The following is a 17,933-nucleotide window of genomic DNA, read 5'->3' as shown; positions in this document are numbered from 1 at the left end:
ACTTGTGAGAAAGTTTTGGTTAGGTCCATCAACTTCTAAAGTGGCTTTTTAGGTCCATAAACTTTGTACGCCGTATCACCTAGGTCCATACCTCTCCACGTTGGCTTCTCGTGCTGATGTGGCATGATGCCGTGGCCATGTAGGCCAGCCGCAGCCCCGCGGCCGCACGAGCAGAAGCCGGTGGACGGCGCCGCGCCACCCCACTTTGGAAGCTTGTATCTCTCCAACCAGGCCGAATTAAACTTTGACACTTTAAGCAAAGTTGGAGATCTCGCATAGCTCTACAACATTTGTTACTACCTCTTGTGCCAAAACTAAACAGATTCGGAGTTAAGAGGGGACAAAGATTGATGTTTTCGTGTATTTTTGCGGTAGTATTGGTTACTTCCTTTAGGATTGAGAAACGAATGGCGCTGTTGTGTTCCCGGAGAGGTCGAGCGCCGGACAGAGTGGCGAGCTGCGCCGGGATGGTTTCCGTTGAGGCTGTTGCCGGTGAGGTCGAGCTGCTGCAGCTTGGTGAGCATGGTGAGGGACTCCGGGATGGGCCCGTTAAGGGCGTTGTGCGCCAGGCTGAGGAACACGAGCTGGTAGCTCCCGATGATGGCCTCCTTGCTGTCACTGCTACTGTCGTCGTCGTCGTCGAGGGTGAGCTGGCACAAGTTATTTTGAACCATCCCGACAACGAGCCTCAGCTTGGCACGCCGGCGAGCTCCTCTAGCCCCCTCGACTTTAGCGCCGTCGACGTGCACCTCCCGACGCTGGTGTACATCGCGTGGGAAAAAGCGCCCGAGGTACGACCACCAGAAGAAGGCGGGCGCCATGAACGTGCAGCTGCGCGTCTCGGTGCTGCTCTCCAACGTGCCCTTCATCATCAACTTCGACTGCGACCACTACATCAATAACTCGGGTGTGTTCTGCGCCGCCTCGTGCTTCATGGTCGACCGCCGCCACGGCGATGATACCGCCTTCGTCTAGTTCCCGCAGCGCTTCGACGGCGTCGACCCCACGGATCGGTACTAAAACCACAACCGTGTCTTCTTCGACGCCACCTCCCTCGGCCTCAATGTTATCCAGGGGCCATCCTACGTCGGCACCAGCTGCATGTTCTGGCACGTTGCGCTCTATGGCGTCGACCCGCCCCGGTGGCTGCCCAACGGCGCCTCTAAGCTCCTGGACAACCCCCACAGACAGTTTAGCAACTCCATGCCGTTCATCAACTCTGTGACACTGGCCGCGCACCAGGAACGCCCCCTCACACTGCCAGCGTCGCTCGACGATGAGCCACTCATGGCGGAGTTGGCCGACATCGCGACCTGCGTGTATGAGGACGAGACGGAGTGGGGCAATGGCATCGGGTGGGTGTACAACATCGCGACAGAGGATGTGGTGACCGTCTTCTGGGTGCACCGCAAGGGGTGGCGGTCCATGTACTGCGCCATAGAGACTGAAGCGTTCCGTGGCACGGCGCCGATCAACCTCATGGAGCACCTGTAAAACCCCAGGTGTTTGCCACCAGTTAAGCAATGGGTTTGAGCTCAAACATGGCATATTAAGTGATGATGAAGATGTCAAGGTCAACCTATGGAATTGAGCCCCAACCTAAACTTGGATATTACACCTTTGCTTGTATATTGGCCCTTTTCATATATATATACCTAAGTAATGTTGAAGGTGCTTCTTTCATGTGTCTCACATCAATATCCATCTATATTGATCACTGGAAAAGTTTAAGAAAGTTTGGAATCAAAAAGTCACATAAAATGATAAGTTATATCCTTATTGGAATGACTTTGCTAAGTGCTTAAATTGCACTATTAAGTGAATGAGAACATGAGATGTCAACCAAATCTTGCAACCATGCCCAAATGACTCTAGATGAACTCTACAACAAAAGTCATGAAAGGTTCATGTTGGGCAAATGCCAAGAAAATGCTCCAATGGATCAAAAAGGATAATTTAAGCTTCATCGTGATCCTACTTTGGTCAAAGTAGAACAGCAGGATCTATACCAGTTTTGAGGTTGGACATTAAATGAAAGTTGTAGTCCATATCATGTAGAACAAACTTTGTTTTTGGACTAAGAGCTAGATCAGCTTGAAAGTAAGTCAAATCGAGGTCACAAGATCGAATTTGCTGTTGTTTTCAGCACTTAGAAATATTCTAAGTCTGGAGTTTCGCTAAGCAACGACGTTGGCATTCCGCGTTCTCCGAAATTCGTTAAGCAACTTGAGTTGGTCCAAAAATAAAAGTTGAAGGTTATATTATGGAGAAGAGCATGCAAAAAGTTGCACTGAGTTTGACCGAGTTTTGACCTCCGAAAGTAAATTTCCGTGACCGTTATCAAGGCGCTAACACTGACAGTTTGTGGCCTAATTACCCACTGTTGAAGAGCTCTAATGACCTTGGTCTCTAAATGAAAAATGAAGAGCAGTTCGCGGGCTTCAAACTTCATTTTAGGCCCAATGTCCAATTCGCACCCGAGATGGCCGAAGTCGGCTCCCCACGCCGCCCTCACCGTCGCCCGCCACCTGTTCGGAGTTTTGTCTCAGTGAGCGACGCGTGTTGTGGACGTGGACGCCATGCGCCTTTGCTCTCTGCCGCATGCCCCGTGCTTCACTCGATGTAATGGAGCACCAGAGCAACTCACCCTCACTCCCTCGGCCCTTCCTCTGCGCTCTCGCTCGCTCTCGGTGCCGTGCGTTCGCGCCAGAGCTCGCCCCACCATGGCCGCCGCCGCCGAGCTCCCGTGCCACCACTGCTCCCTCGCCTACAGCCCTCCTGCGCCTGCACCGAGCATCGCTACGCATCCGTCGCATCACGACGCCCCTCCTACGCCCCTTTTTCGGTCACCGCGGCCGCCGGAGCGCCGTCGCCGCCAGTTCCGGCGGGCTCGAGCCACTGGCTTCTGTGGCCGGCCGTCTATGGGCCCTCTCCATCGGTGTTGTGCCCCTCTGTGGGTTAGCGTAGGCCCCCTTTGGCCGTGGCACCGCCGCTCACCGCCGGGGAGGAGCCCCACCGGCTAGAGTCACCGTTCCCGGCCATCCTCTGCTCTGCTTTTCGACCAGGGACGTCGCGCAAGAATTCGAGTAAAGGGGAGGGCCTAAGTGCATAACCTGTGACTCATGTGAATAGTGCCGTAAGGACTCGTTTGTAATTATTTTGCAGGAACTTTGGAAATTCATAGTAAATCGTAGAAAATTCGTAAAATAGTAAATGAGGACTTTTTGGAATCCTTGTGAAATTGTCTATGCAGTGGATCTATAATATGGCATGTTTTAGTTTAAATATTGTGCGGTAAAAATAGATTTGTGCAGTAAGGTTGTAATGCTAGTTGAATTTGTTATTTTTCATAACTGTAGATCTAGGGCTCCAAATGAAGTGAAATTTTTGTGGCATGCTACTCATGTGATAGTTGATGTGTGGTAAAAATTTCATGAGTATTGGGTGAAGTATGAGTGAGTTATTGGTTTATCTCGCTCTCACATGATTTCTTGCTTTAGCAACTTGTCTTTTTCATAGAGGTTGCTATACATATTCAAATGGAGTAAAATTTGTACATTAGACTATTGAGAGTATATGTGAGCCACTGTAATTTTTGTAGAAGTTATTGTGCACTTTTGGTATATGTTCATTAAGTCACCTTGTTATCTAAAATAAATTAAGAAATGCAGTAAAAGAATTTATTTGGTCATGGAAACTAGGTTTTCTGGTGTTCTTTAGTCATGTGTGAAATGTTAGTAAAGTTGGTTTTGCCCAATTATGTATTTGCAACATAAGTTAATAATTATTTTCTTGCCGATGTGGTTTATGGACAGATCTGGGAACTTAGCAAAGTTCTTCATGATAATGTGCTTTGTTGTGAAACTTGTTTATACAAAAGTTGTAGATAATTCATGTATCTAGCTTCTATTAAAATTTGGTGTTATTTGGCCAAGTAGTTTAAGAGTTACAGCTGTTTAAAGTTGGGTTTCAGAAATGGCTGCTTTTTGTCAATTGTGGACCAGTTTCTGTAAATGGATATATTTGACTTAGTTAACTTGAGAATCATGCTAAGATGATTAAAGATGAATTGTAGAAAATTTCATAAGCTTTCCATAATGTCTTCTTGCAAGTCATTTGGATTTGTGTAACTCCAGTTATAGCTAAATCTTGTAGTTGCTGTTTGCATGTCCAGAAATTGGCAGATTCCAATTATAGTGCTTGCTTGTATATTGTTAAGTGTGACGTATGCCTTGAATGATGACTGAGTTAGAGCACTTGAGATCTTGGGAAACTTGTGTCATGCTTGATGTTGTCGTCTTCTTTGCCATCTTAGCATGATAGATTGTGTGATGTTTAAGTTAAGCATCGCAAAGTACTTAAGTGTGTTAGTGTAAACTATGCTTGTCTTGCTTGCTAATTTGTGATGTGTCTCATGGTACTATTCTTCATATTTATGCACTTGCATATTGCATCTCATCTAGGTACGCTAGATGAACCACATGAATGACGTGATGTTGGAGCCAAACCCGAAGACAGTGTTTGATGGATCTATCCCGAAGGTGGAAGGGCTAAGCAAGTGTTAGGACCTGTGATATCACCAGGATGGTGCAAGCTAACTGAACTGACTTGTGTCGGATCCCAGGCAAGCCCCGGAGCATTCTAAGTCTCCTACTTTATAAAAGCAATTCTTTCTATATATGAGTTATATATTGTTGCATTAAGTTGTAGGAGTTGATTGAAACCGTTGATGCATTTAGTATTATCCTTGCTTACCTTATTACCTTATTACCCTATTAGGTCGGGATCGAATAACTGCTTAGCCTTGCTTAGACCGGTAGCGATCGGTGATATCCGGTCACCTACATTTATAGGTGGTTACTGGAAGAATTTAGCTATGAAAAGAATGATATCCTGGAATTAACCATGTGTGATGGATAATTGGAGACCGGACGGAAAAGTTGGAGGCAACCAGACAGGGTTCTGGGGTGCTGTTAGTTTCCATCTGTGTCGATTAAGGACCGACCGTTGTTGGCCCTCGAGTCATTTTGAACGCATGCCTTACATTTAGCTGGCCGGATAAAGTACCTTCCGACCGCGAAGCTGGGAGATTATTCGGGCCGAGTAGATTGCCCGCAGCGCACTGTGCCGGAGCAGGTGTGGTAGGACACGGGGGCGAGATGATAAGACCAAAGTGCAGTCGGTCGGCCCCCGGGTACATGTGGTTCCTGGCAAACTCGAGATTCCTGGATAGTTGACTCGGTGATCAATATCTCACTTTAGCGGGTGAGTGAGGTTTGTGTAAGGAATAAATCACCAGCTAGTTAGGAATCGATTCGAATCGCCATCGCTCCTGGATAGTGAGCACTTGACTCGAGTTACGGCATCGTAGTAATTATTATGGAACAATGATGGTTATCTGGATGGTATGGGATATGCTAAATCTAAATTGGTAACTGGATGTTATTGGTTAATCAAGTGATTGCTATAGTACAGGTGCTTACCTAGATGGATAGGTCATAATAAAGATGATGCAAAGTACTTAAAATGGTTTCTTCATGATAGCTTATGCTTTTCGCAAACAAGTCAGCTAGCCCACTAAAGAAAGCCTTGCATGATCCTTGGTGTCATTTGTTTTGGTTTCCGACGGGTAAGTCTGGCTGAGTATATTCGAGTACTCAGGGTTTATCCCACCTTGTTGCAGGTGATGTTCTCGACCTGTTGATGATGGTGGCTAACCGCCGGTGGGCTCGGTGATTCTATACTTACTTCTCATCTATATGCTTTTGTCGGATGATGTCACTATGCTAGCAATATATTTGGAACTTATATTAATGTAATCATTTGAAAGCTATGTTGTTTTCACTAAGCGGTTTTGAAACCCAAACTTGTACTATTATTTGTTAACCCCTTTGTAATATTATTTCCGCTGCAACCCGATGTATGTGATGTGTATTTGCTTAATCACGCGATCTTGGTTGTGATGTTGATTTACCGAGGTCTTTCGGGACACTCGGCGGACTACCGGGTTTATATTAGTGAAAGTATGGGTGTGTCAACGTGTTAGCGGGGACAACTGTACTTGATCTTATATAAATTGGGCGGTTCTGTCATAGCTGGTATCAGAGCAAGATTAAGCATAATACTGTCAGGTACATAGTTTTAAAAGCCAAGTTTTGGTTTTAAAAAGTCTATTTTAACTAAAACTTTAGCTACAGGCAAATTTGTCAAAACTTATTTGTAAAACTATGCTAGCGACATCTTCCTTTATGCCCAGTTAAGGACTATTAGGTGGCTATCTAAGTACTAACTTTAAGGGATGTACTTTATTGCAATTTTTCTTTCGTCGTCCATACGGCGTGCTATTGTATGGATGCCATTCGCTTGAATGGTAATGTATGGATCAATTGCCTCTACGTCCAGGTAAGTGTGAGTTGTGAGAGCCTGACCGTCCAACTATCGGTCTAGGGGAGAGTTAGCTGTGGCTACTAGAATATTTATATGTTACACACATGTATATATGAAGGTACTTAATTGCGGGTATATGTATCGGGTAGCTATGGATATCGAAGTATATACATCTGGGGATGTATATATGGAGAGTATCTTAGTTTACTGCTTTCATTGTGTGCTTATTTATCTCTTTGTGGGGATGGGCTGCAATGAATTTGCCTGCAGGTACGCTAACCATGAATGCATAGATTGAATGTAGCTGACAACTAGCTATATATCGAGAGAGTACGTGTTATGCCACCGACATAGAACGTGATTGCCACCTTAGGCTGGCAATTTTGTGAGGACAAATAGGACGAGCATGCATCATGATTGTGCTTGTGCATAAATATGCTTCCCTTCCTTTGTTCTAAGTACTAAGTAACTTGTGATCGATGTATTACACTATCTTCCTTGTGTGGAGTTAAACAAGAATGCCTTGTTCCATGTTTCTTGAATAGGAAGTGCTTGAGAAAAGTGTGTGCTTAGCCTTGCTAGAAATAATTGTGGTTACATGCTTAACCTATATTGTCCTCTAGTTTAGCCAAGTGGTGGGTATGTATGCTTGTTATCTAATTAGTGCCATAGTTATCACCCCTTTTGTCCTCGGTAAGCATACGAGTGTTGAAGAGCGCTATCCTAGAACCGCGTCCAAGTTTTGGTAATCTCATGGTTGTCGTCTCCAATTAAGTTCTCTCTTAGGAGCCTAAGCCTGTACATGTGGTTGCTAGCCTTGAACATTGCGCTACGAAGACCTTTATCCATGCCTTTGCTTGACCTTAGGCCCAAGCTTGATTCCCTTGAATGCTTGCATGTATCGTGGTTGTCCCGCTCCTATGTGGGAGGACCTTGCTCAAAAATCCTTGTTAGATCTCATTGCTCCTTCTTCTACTGATGATCTGGTACAACGCTAATCGCTATCTACTCTGCTTTGGAACCTTTTCCTCGCAGATCATGTCATTGCCTTATCAACTGAATCCTTAGTCAGTGCCTTGGCTCTGTCCCTTGAATCTTGTTTATTTTGTCTCCAACCTTCCCACGTCTCGGGATGTCTATCAGTCTTGGTCTCATGTTGTTGCTCAACATGACCAGATCTTATGATAATCTTTCATCTGGTAATCACCTTGGTAGACACGAGGCGTGCGTGGAATTTAATCAAGAATCTCATACTTAGTTGTCTTTGGCAATTAAGCTATGTTCTCTTGCGCTGTGTTTTGATCTTCAGATCGCCTCCTTGTTGATTCCTAACCTTGTGACTATCCTTGTTTGCTATCCCTCTTTTGCACAATGCTTGTTCTTACAATCTAATTGGTGCCACTGGAAATTTCACTTTGGTTGTTAGTTCAGTAATGGTGCCACAATTAGCGATCTACGGGCCGTGACGAAACCGAGAGCCTCCTGTGGGTGCACACACAAGGCTGTGCTGCTCGGCACGCGCTGGTATCGAGGTTTCTAGTCATGATCCATTATAGAACTACACCGATATGTTATTCTCACTTGAGCTCTTCCTTGGTTATCTCTCATTATCATGTCAAGAGATCTATATGTCGAACTAGATGCAATAGGACTTCCTTCTGGAGTAGTCCAATGGTTAACCTTTGAAGAACAGGTCACTAACAGGAACATAAACAGACTGCAAGAGGGTAGACAAGTGACTCTACTCGACGTGACTGTCCCTGTAATGACGTCGATCATCTAGTGAGCAACTTATGTCATTTTCATTGGATCAGAAAGGTGCACCACACTTAAGGTTGAACAAGTTATCAGTCGGATGATAAATGGACCAGGAGATTATGTGCTATAATAGGTCACCTGGTATATATGAGATTCCTGTCCAAGTTCTCAATCTTTAGGTGCATAAGGATGACATAGACGAACCGACCTTCTTTGGTGTGACCCCTTTCTGCTGACTTCAATGGCAACCATCTGTAGGCTTCAACCAAAATTTTTATTATCAAGAGTGAAGATTTGGAACCTTTTTAAGTGTTGAGGGACAACTGATTTGTTACCAGTAGGAAAGTTAGTCTTTAGTTAGGTAACGACTATTTGGTAACTATGAAGGCCAGATCTCATAGAACAATGTTGATCAAGGAAACAGCAAACCTGGCCCCGCAATGCAAGTGCTACTTCTCCAAATGTGCTATCAAGTCAATTCCATCTTTGACAATCACGTATATAGTACAAGACGTTGTATCGGCTAGGTAGGAGCTAGTGAAAGCACGTCCCTTATTTTAGTCAGCATCTTTATGCCCCAAGGTGCCAATTACACATATGCCCGGACTCTATTGGATGAAGTGCCGAAGGATATATAGGAATGGTTCCTTGTCAATGTAGAAATGCCCTACATGTGGAATAATGTTTTGTGCCCTGTGAAAACAGCCACAAGTCCAATGCTTGTGCATCGTCAAGTTGGTATCTAGATCAACGGCGGAAATTGTTACCTAAGAAGCATGGCAGGAAGACTATAGCCTCCATCCTTGGCTAGAGAAAAGCTGCTGCTACTATGAGAAAGATTAGAGAGTGCCAAACACACACCTCAACGTGTGGAGCGAAGAAAAGGGAGGACACGAAATCTGTCCATATTTTGTGGCACTAAACCGGTTATCTTCAAGCCGGCGATTAGTGACTCAAACGAAGTTGAATTGACCCCAAACTTGATGATCTCATTCTTTGCTTAGGACCCTTCAATGTCCTAAGTTGGTTTGAGTATTGGCTGAGTAAAACATCGGATTTGAGAGATACCTTGTCGGCTCGGTTGCTGCCATTTCAGAACACAACAGTTTTGGTAGAGGAATTATTTGGATGGTCAAACGGTGTCCGATTGAGTTGATTTTTGGTGAGTAGTTAGAAGACCCATGGATCTACAAGCCCACCAAATTTTGTGCATATTGGAGCAGTAGTTTGTGAGATATGAATAGAAAACAAAAGGGTATATAATCTGCAATTTCGCTGTGACTGCGATCATCATTTGTATTAAACGGTTGTGTTTGTAATTCATGCCAAGAAATTACAACTTGTAGGTGTATCGCTATTAGACAACCCTCCATGCCCTAGAGAAGACTCCTTGCACCCATGTTTGTGCCATACCTTTGTCCTCTCGTATCGATAATAGTTGAGCAGTCAAGATGTTCTACAAGTCAACTTGTGCCGTTGCAAGTCAAAAATAGATTGGAAGGGTGTCAAAACGCAGATTTTTGGATTATGGGTTTTGAGATATTGATTGGCCTTAGAATGGAAGCCTCGACGACAAATGTAGTAAGAAAGCTGGTTTTGCTACGATGCAAGTCAACCCAACTTGCTGTGCAACTGCACCACGAAGGCAAATTGTACTTAACCTGCTTGGTAGTGAACTAGTCCCTAGTTTTGTGATTACTTGCAACTTGTGTTGTCCTCCAAGCCTCGCTAACATCCTTCTACATCAATGGTTCTCCATTGCTGAGATGCCTTTGGTACCTTATATGTGTTTTTACCCAAGAGGTTGCATCAGATTCCACCCAGATCCCTGTTGCAACCTGGATCCAAAGGCTCCCTAAGGAATGATCATCGAGAATGTTGAGCCGACAGAGTCAGCTACTATGTTTACCACTCACTCAGCAGACTCAGACCATACAATATTGTTATCAAAGAAAGAGCACTGCGCACATGGAACATTATGTAGCTTTCCATCAGTTGACATTTGAGTGATTGCACCGCTACAACCAGTTTGGATATTGGTTAACTAGCTTCTCATACCCTCAAAGGATGTTTACCCATTTATGATCACATCCTTTACGAGAAGTTGTGCTCAAGCCACTTTAATAGAGAACTGCTTTTCAAACCTTGGGAGCAAATATAGCACCGTTGCAAGGAATATTCGTCAACCGACTGCGGTCTAGTGCAAAGTCCATAAGGTCTGTGCTATATCCACTTGGGAAGTAGATGCTACAAGTATTTAGTCTACGTTTGTATCGCTCTTCGTACATCGAGGACGAAGTACGTAGGACATTGCTATCTTGGATTCCTCCCAAAGTAACAATACTTCATGAAGGCCAACGAAGGAAATTCTTCAGACAAAACTTACTACAAAGGACAAGTATCAGAAAGTGTCTTGACCAAATTAGCCTCTCTTATGCTTGAAGCTAGGTAGCCTAAAGCTATGGCTGATATTGGAAACTGGTAGCATGTCTCTCTTCCATAAAAGTCTTTCGTCCTGAATCTCGGGACGCGATTCTTTTAAGGGGGGAGGGCTGTAACACCCCAGGTGTTTGCCACCAGTTAAGCAATGGGTTTGAGCTCAAACATGGCATATTAAGTGATGATGAAGATGTCAAGGTCAACCTATGGAATTGAGCCCCAACCTAAACTTGGATATTACACCTTTGCTTGTATATTGGCCCTTTTCATATATATATATACCTAAGTAATGTTGAAGGTGCTTCTTTCATGTGTCTCACATCAATATCCATCTATATTGATCACTGGAAAAGTTTCAGAAAGTTTGGAATCAAAAAGTCACATGAAATGATAAGTTATATCCTTATTGGAATGACTTTGCTAAGTGCTTAAATTGCACTATTAAGTGAATGAGAACATGAGATGTCAACCAAATCTTGTAACCATGCCCAAATGACTCTAGATGAACTCTACAACAAAAGTCATGAAAGGTTCATGTTGGGCAAATGCCAAGAAAATGCTCCAATGGATCAAAAAGGATAATTTAAGCTTCATCGTGATCCTACTTTGGTCAAAGTAGAACAGCAGGATCTATACCAGTTTTGAGGTTGGACATTAAATGAAAGTTGTAGTCCATATCATGTAGAACAAACTTTGTTTTTGGACTAAGAGCTAGATCAGCTTGAAAGTAAGTCAAATCGAGGTCACAAGATCGAATTTGCTGTTGTTTTCAGCACTTAGAAATATTCTAAGTCTGGAGTTTCGCTAAGCAATGACGTTGGCATTCTGCGTTCTCTGAAATTCGTTAAGCAACTTGAGTTGGTCCAAAAATAAAAGTTGAAGGTTATATTATGGAGAAGAGCATGCAAAAAGTTGCACTGAGTTTGACCGAGTTTTGACCTCCGAAAGTGAATTTCCGTGACCGTTATCAAGGCGCTAACACTGACAGTTTGTGGCCTAATTACCCACTGTTGAAGAGCTCTAATGACCTTGGTCTCTAAATGAAAAATGAAGAGCAGTTCGCGGGCTTCAAACTTCGTTTTAGGCCCAATGTCCAATTCACACCCGAGATGGCCGAAGTCGGCTCCCCACGCCGCCCTCACCGTCGCCCGCCACCTGTTCGGAGTTTTGTCTCAGTGAGCGACGCGTGTTGTGGACGTGGACGCCATGCGCCTTTGCTCTCTGCCGCGTGCCCCGCGCTTCACTCGATGTAATGGAGCACCAGAGCGACTCGCCCTCACTCCCTCGGCCCTTCCTCTGCGCTCTCGCTCGCTCTCGGTGCCGTGCGTTCGCGCCAGAGCTCGCCCCACCATGGCCGCCGCCGCCGAGCTCCCGTGCCACCGCTGCTCCCTCGCCTACAGCCCTCCTGCGCCTACACCGAGCATCGCTACGCATCCGTCGCATCACGACGCCCCTCCTGCGCCCCTTTTTCGGTCACCGCGGCCGCCGGAGCGCCGTCGCCGCCAGTTCCGGCGGGCTCGAGCCACTGGCTTCTGTGGGCGGCCGTCTATGGGCCCTCTCCATCGGTGCTGTGCCCCTCTGTGGGTTAGCACAGGCCCCCTTTGGCCGTGGCACCACCGCTCGCCGCCGGGGAGGAGCCCCACCGGCTAGAGTCGCCGTTCCCGGCCATCCTCTGCTCTGGTTTTCGACCAGGGACGTTGCGCAAGAATTCGAGTAAAGGGGAGGGCCTAAGTGCATAACCTGTGACTCATGTGAATAGTGCCGTAAGGACTGGTTTGTAATTATTTTGCAGGAACTTTGGAAATTCATAGTAAATCGTAGAAAATTTGTAAAATAGTAAATGAGGACTTTTTGGAATCCTTGTGAAATTGTCTATGCAGTGGATATATAATATAGCATGTTTTAGTTTAAATATTTTGCGGTAAAAATAGATTTGTGCAGTAAGGTTGTAATGCTAGTTGAATTTGTTATTTTTCATAACTGTAGATCTAGGGCTCCAAATGAAGTGAAATTTTTGTGGCATGCTACTCATGTGATAGTTGATGTGTGGTAAAAATTTCATGAGTATTGGGTGAAGTATGAGTGAGTTATTGGTTTATCTCGCTCTCACATGATTTCTTGCTTTAGCAACTTGTCTTTTTCATAGAGGTTGCTATACATATTCAAATGGAGTAAAATTTGTACATTAGACTATTGAGAGTATATGTGAGCCACTGTAATTTTTGTAGAAGTTATTGTGCACTTTTGGTATATGTTCATTAAGTCACCTTGTTATCTAAAATAAATTAAGAAATGCAGTAAAAGAATTTATTTGGTCATGGAAATTAGGTTTTCTGGTGTTCTTTAGTCATGTGTGAAATGTTAGTAAAGTTGGTTTTGCCCAATTATGTATTTGCAACATAAGTTAATAATTATTTTCTTGCCGATGTGGTTTATGGACAGATCTGGGAACTTAGCAAAGTTCTTCATGATAATGTGCTTTGTTGTGAAACTTGTTTATACAAAAGTTGTAGATAATTCATGTATCTAGCTTATATTAAAATTTGGTGTTATTTGGCCAAGTAGTTTAAGAGTTACAGCTGTTTAAAGTTGGGTTTCAGAAATGGCTGTTTTCTGTCAATTGTGGACCAGTTTCTGTAAATGGATATATTTGACTTAGTTAACTTGAGAATCATGCTAAGATGATTAAAGATGAATTGTAGAAAATTTCATAAGCTTTCCATAATGTCTTCTTGCAAGTCATTTGGATTTGTGTAACTCCAGTTATAGCTAAATCTTGTAGTTGCTGTTTGCATGTCCAGAAATTGGCAGATTCCAATTATAGTGCTTGCTTGTATATTGTTAAGTGTGACGTATGCCTTGAATGATGACTGAGTTAGAGCACTTGAGATCTTGGGAAACTTGTGTCATGCTTGATGTTGTCGTCTTCTTTGCCATCTTAGCATGATAGATTGTGTGATGTTTAAGTTAAGCATCGCAAAGTACTTAAGTGTGTTAGTGTAAACTATGCTTGTCTTGCTTGCTAATTTGTGATGTGTCTCATGGTACTATTCTTCATATTTATGCACTTGCATATTGCATCTCATCTAGGTACGCTAGATGAACCACATGAATGACGTGATGTTGGAGCCAAACCCGAAGACAGTGTTTGATGGATCTATCCCGAAGGTGGAAGGGCTAAGCAAGTGTTAGGACCTGTGATATCACCAGGATGGTGCAAGCTAACTGAACTGACTTGTGTCGGATCCCAGGCAAGCCCCGGAGTATTCTAAGTCTCCTACTTTATAAAAGCAATTCTTTCTATATATGAGTTATATATTGTTGCATTAAGTTGTAGGAGTTGATTGAAACCGTTGATGCATTTAGTATTATCTTTGCTTACCTTATTACCTTATTACCTTATTACCCTATTAGGTCGGGATCGAATAACTGCTTAGCCTTGCTTAGACCGGTAGCGATCGGTGATATCCGGTCACCTACATTTATAGGTGGTTACTAGAAGAATTTAGCTATGAAAAGAATGATATCCTGGAATTAACCATGTGTGATGGATAATTGGAGACCGGACGGAAAAGTTGGAGGCAACCAGACAGGGTTCTGGGGTGCTGTTAGTTTCCGTCTGTGTCGATTAAGGACCGACCGTTGTTGGCCCTCGAGTCATTTTGAACGCATGCCTTACATTTAGCTGGCCGGATAAAGTACCTTCCGACCGCGAAGCTGGGAGATTATTCGGGCCGAGTAGATTGCCCGCAGCGCACTGTGCCGGAGCAGGTGTGGTAGGACACGGGGGCGAGATGATAAGACCAAAGTGCAGTCGGTCGGCCCCCGGGTACATGTGGTTCCTGGTAAACTCGAGATTCCTGGATAGTTGACTCGGTGATCAATATCTCACTTTAGCGGGTGAGTGAGGTTTGTGTAAGGAATAAATCACCAGCTAGTTAGGAATCGATTCAAATCGCCATCGCTCCTGGATAGTGAGCACTTGACTCGAGTTACGGCATCGTAGTAATTATTATGGAACAATGATGGTTATCTGGATGGTATGGGATATGCTAAATCTAAATTGGTAACTGGATGTTATTGGTTAATCAAGTGATTGCTATAGTACAGGTGCTTACCTAGATGGATAGGTCATAATAAAGATGATGCAAAGTACTTAAAATGGTTTCTTCATGATAGCTTATGCTTTTCGCAAACAAGTCAGCTAGCCCACTAAAGAAAGCCTTGCATGATCCTTGGTGTCATTTGTTTTGGTTTCCGACGGGTAAGTCTGGCTGAGTACATTCGAGTACTCAGGGTTTATCCCACCTTGTTGCAGGTGATGTTCTCGACCTGTTGATGATGGTGGCTAACCGCCGGTGGGCTCGGTGATTCTATACTTACTTCTCATCTATATGCTTTTGTCGGGTGATGTCACTATGCTAGCAATATGTTTGGAACTTATATTAATGTAATCATTTGAAAGCTATGTTGTTTTCACTAAGCGGTTTTGAAACCCAAACTTGTACTATTATTTGTTAACCCCTTTATAATATTATTTCCGCTGCAACCCGATGTATGTGATGTGTATTTGCTTAATCATGTGATCTTGGTTGTGATGTTGATTTACCGAGGTCTTTTGGGACACTCGGTGGACTACCGGGTTTATATTAGTGAAAGTATGGGTGTGTCAACGTGTTAGCGGGGACAACTGTACTTGATCTTGTATAAATTGGGCGGTTCTGTCATAGCACCTCCACTAGATCCTGCGCTGGTCGGGGGGCTCCCTAGACATGTTCTTCTCCCGCAACTCCCCGCTCCTAGCCGGCCGGCGGCTCCACCCGATGCAGCGCGCCACCTACACCAACATGACAACCTACCCAATCTCGGCGGCTTTCATCTTCATCTATGACCTTCTCCCGCTGATGTGGCTCTTCGACGATGGCGAGTTCTACATACAGAAGTCGTTCTAGACCTACGTGTTGTACCTGTTCGTCGGCATCGCCATGATGGAGGTGTGCGGCATGGTGGAGATCAAGTGGGCGGGGCTCACGCTGCTGGACTGGTGCCACAATGAGCAGTTCTACATGATCGGCATGACGGGCATGTACCCGGTGGTGGTGCTGCACAACCTGCTTAGGCTCGTCGGCCTCAAGGGCCTATCGTTCAAGCTGACATCAAAGCTGATGTCTGCGAGCGGCAGTGCCGCCACAAGGGAGAGGTTTGCAGAGCTGTACCAAGTGCAGTGGGCGCCGCTGTTGATGCTGACCATGCTGGTGATTGCCGTGAACGTCGTCGCCATCGACGTGGCGGTTGGGAGGGAGGCCGCCTTTGGGTGGTCATTCGCGTAGGTCGCCGGCGCGGTGAGCGGGCTGCTGTTCGACATGTGGGTCCTACTGCTGCTGTACCTATTCATGCTTGGGATCATGGGGCGTTGGAGCAAGAGACCCTACCCACTCTTTGTCCTGCTCGTAGCCGTGCTCATTATCATCGTGTTCGCGTATGTCGCGGTCCTGGCGGTAGTTGCTCCAGATTCCGTGGCGGGGAGGATGGCCAGGCATAGGCGCCATATCTCCGATGAGTTGGTCGGTTTAGCTCAATCCTGAAGGAAGTAACCAATACTACCGCAAAAATACACAGAAACATTAATCTTTGTCCCCTCTTAACTCCGAATCCGTTTAGTTTTGGCACAAGAGGTAGTAACAAATGTTGTAGAGCTATGCGAGATCTCTAACTTTGCTTAAAGTGCCTAAGTCTAATTCGGCCTGGTGAAAGCTCTAGTTTGGTTTTGGTGAATTGATGAAACCCTAAGTGCTAACCTAGTTTATCAAGTGATCATGAGATAGGTAGCACACTCCAAGTTGTGAAGCAAACAAAGATCATAGCATGATGAAGATGATGCCATGGTGATGATCAAGTGCTTGGACTTGGAAAGAAGAAAGAGAAAAACAAAAAGCTCAAGGCAAAGGTATAAACCATAGGAGCTATTTTGTTTTAGTGACCAAGACACTTAGAGAGTGTGATCACATTTAGGTTTGATAGCCGTACTATTAAGAGGGGTGAAACTCGTATCGAAATACAGTTATCAAAGTGCCACTAGATGCTCTAACTCATTGCATATGCATTTAGGATCTAGTGGAGAACTAACACCCTTGAAAATGTTTGTGAAAATATGCTAACACATGTGCACAAGGTGATACACTTAGTGGTTGGCATATTTCAGCAAGGGTGAAGAAGTTAGAGGTGAAATAGAGTTGGTTGCAAAGATGCTGGCGTCGGTCAACTGACCGGACGCTGGGTCACTCAGCGACCGGACGCTGAAGGGCTGCGTCTAGTCGTGTTATCGATCAGCACAGTAAGAAGTCACAGTGTGACCGGACGCTTGCAGGGTCCGGTCGAGCATGACCGGACACGTCCTGTCGGCAAAAATCGGTTTTGGAACCTTAGTGTAAACGACCAGACACTAGGTGTTCAGTGTCCGGTCAACTTAGGCGCAGTGTCCGGTCAAGATTGATGACCGTTGAAGTCAGGACACATGGCTGACTACGAGCGACCGGACGCTGAGGTCCAGTGTCCGGTCAACTTGACCGGAGCGTCCAGTCAACCCGCGTTGTGCCCAGTGAAGGGGTACAACGGCTCTATTTTGTGGGGGCGTCTATTTAAGCCCCATGGCCGATTGAAGCTTATACCTTTGGCAATTTTTATTGACATAGCAACCTTGTGAGCTTAGCCAAAGCCCTCCCACTCATCTCCATTATTGATTCATCATCTTTGTGAGATTGAGAGAGAATCCAAGTGCATTGCTTGAGTGTTTGCATCTAGAGGCACTTGGTGTTCGTGTTTCGCTGCGAGTTTTGCTTGTTACTCTTGGTGGTTGCCACCACCTAGACGGCTTAGAGCAGCGAGGATCGTTGAGCGGAGGGTGGTGACTGTCTCCGGCTCCGATCGTGGTGATTGTGAGGGGTTCTTGACCTTTCCCTGGCAGAGAGCCAAAATATACTCTAGTGGATTGCTCGTGGCTTGTGTGATCCTCATCTTGTGTTGGTTGTGCGGCACCCTATTGAGGGTTTGGCGTGTGAAGCTAATTAGCGCATGAACCTCCAAGTGAGTGAATCGCCACAACGAGGACTAGCTTGCCGGCAAGCAAGTGAACCTCGGTAAAAATCATTGTGTTCATCATTGATTCCGAGGTGATTGGTCTTCATTGTTATTCATCCTTATGATTGATTGGTTCCTTCATCTACATGGCGGTATAACCTTCTTGATCACTCTCATTATATTACCGTAAACTAGTTGTCAAGCTCTTTAGTGTACCTAGTTGTGAGAGCTTGCTTGCTTGCTTGGTGTGGCTCTTTAGTTAGCCTTTGAGA

The 17,933-nt window shown here is 44.9% G+C and overlaps 1 pseudogene; it reads left to right on the top strand.

The window, feature by feature from the left end:
* Positions 1-467: 467 nt before the first annotated feature.
* LOC136468784 (probable mixed-linked glucan synthase 9) lies at positions 468-16,169 on the top strand (annotated as a pseudogene).
* The last annotated feature ends 1,764 nt before the right edge of the window (positions 16,170-17,933 follow it).

Source organism: Miscanthus floridulus, chromosome 1 (assembly GCF_019320115.1).
Source record: "Miscanthus floridulus cultivar M001 chromosome 1, ASM1932011v1, whole genome shotgun sequence".
NCBI classification, from domain to species: Eukaryota; Viridiplantae; Streptophyta; class Magnoliopsida; order Poales; family Poaceae; genus Miscanthus; species Miscanthus floridulus.
The sequence above is the reverse complement of the archived record's forward strand: the minus strand, read 5'-3'. Positions and strand labels throughout refer to the sequence as shown.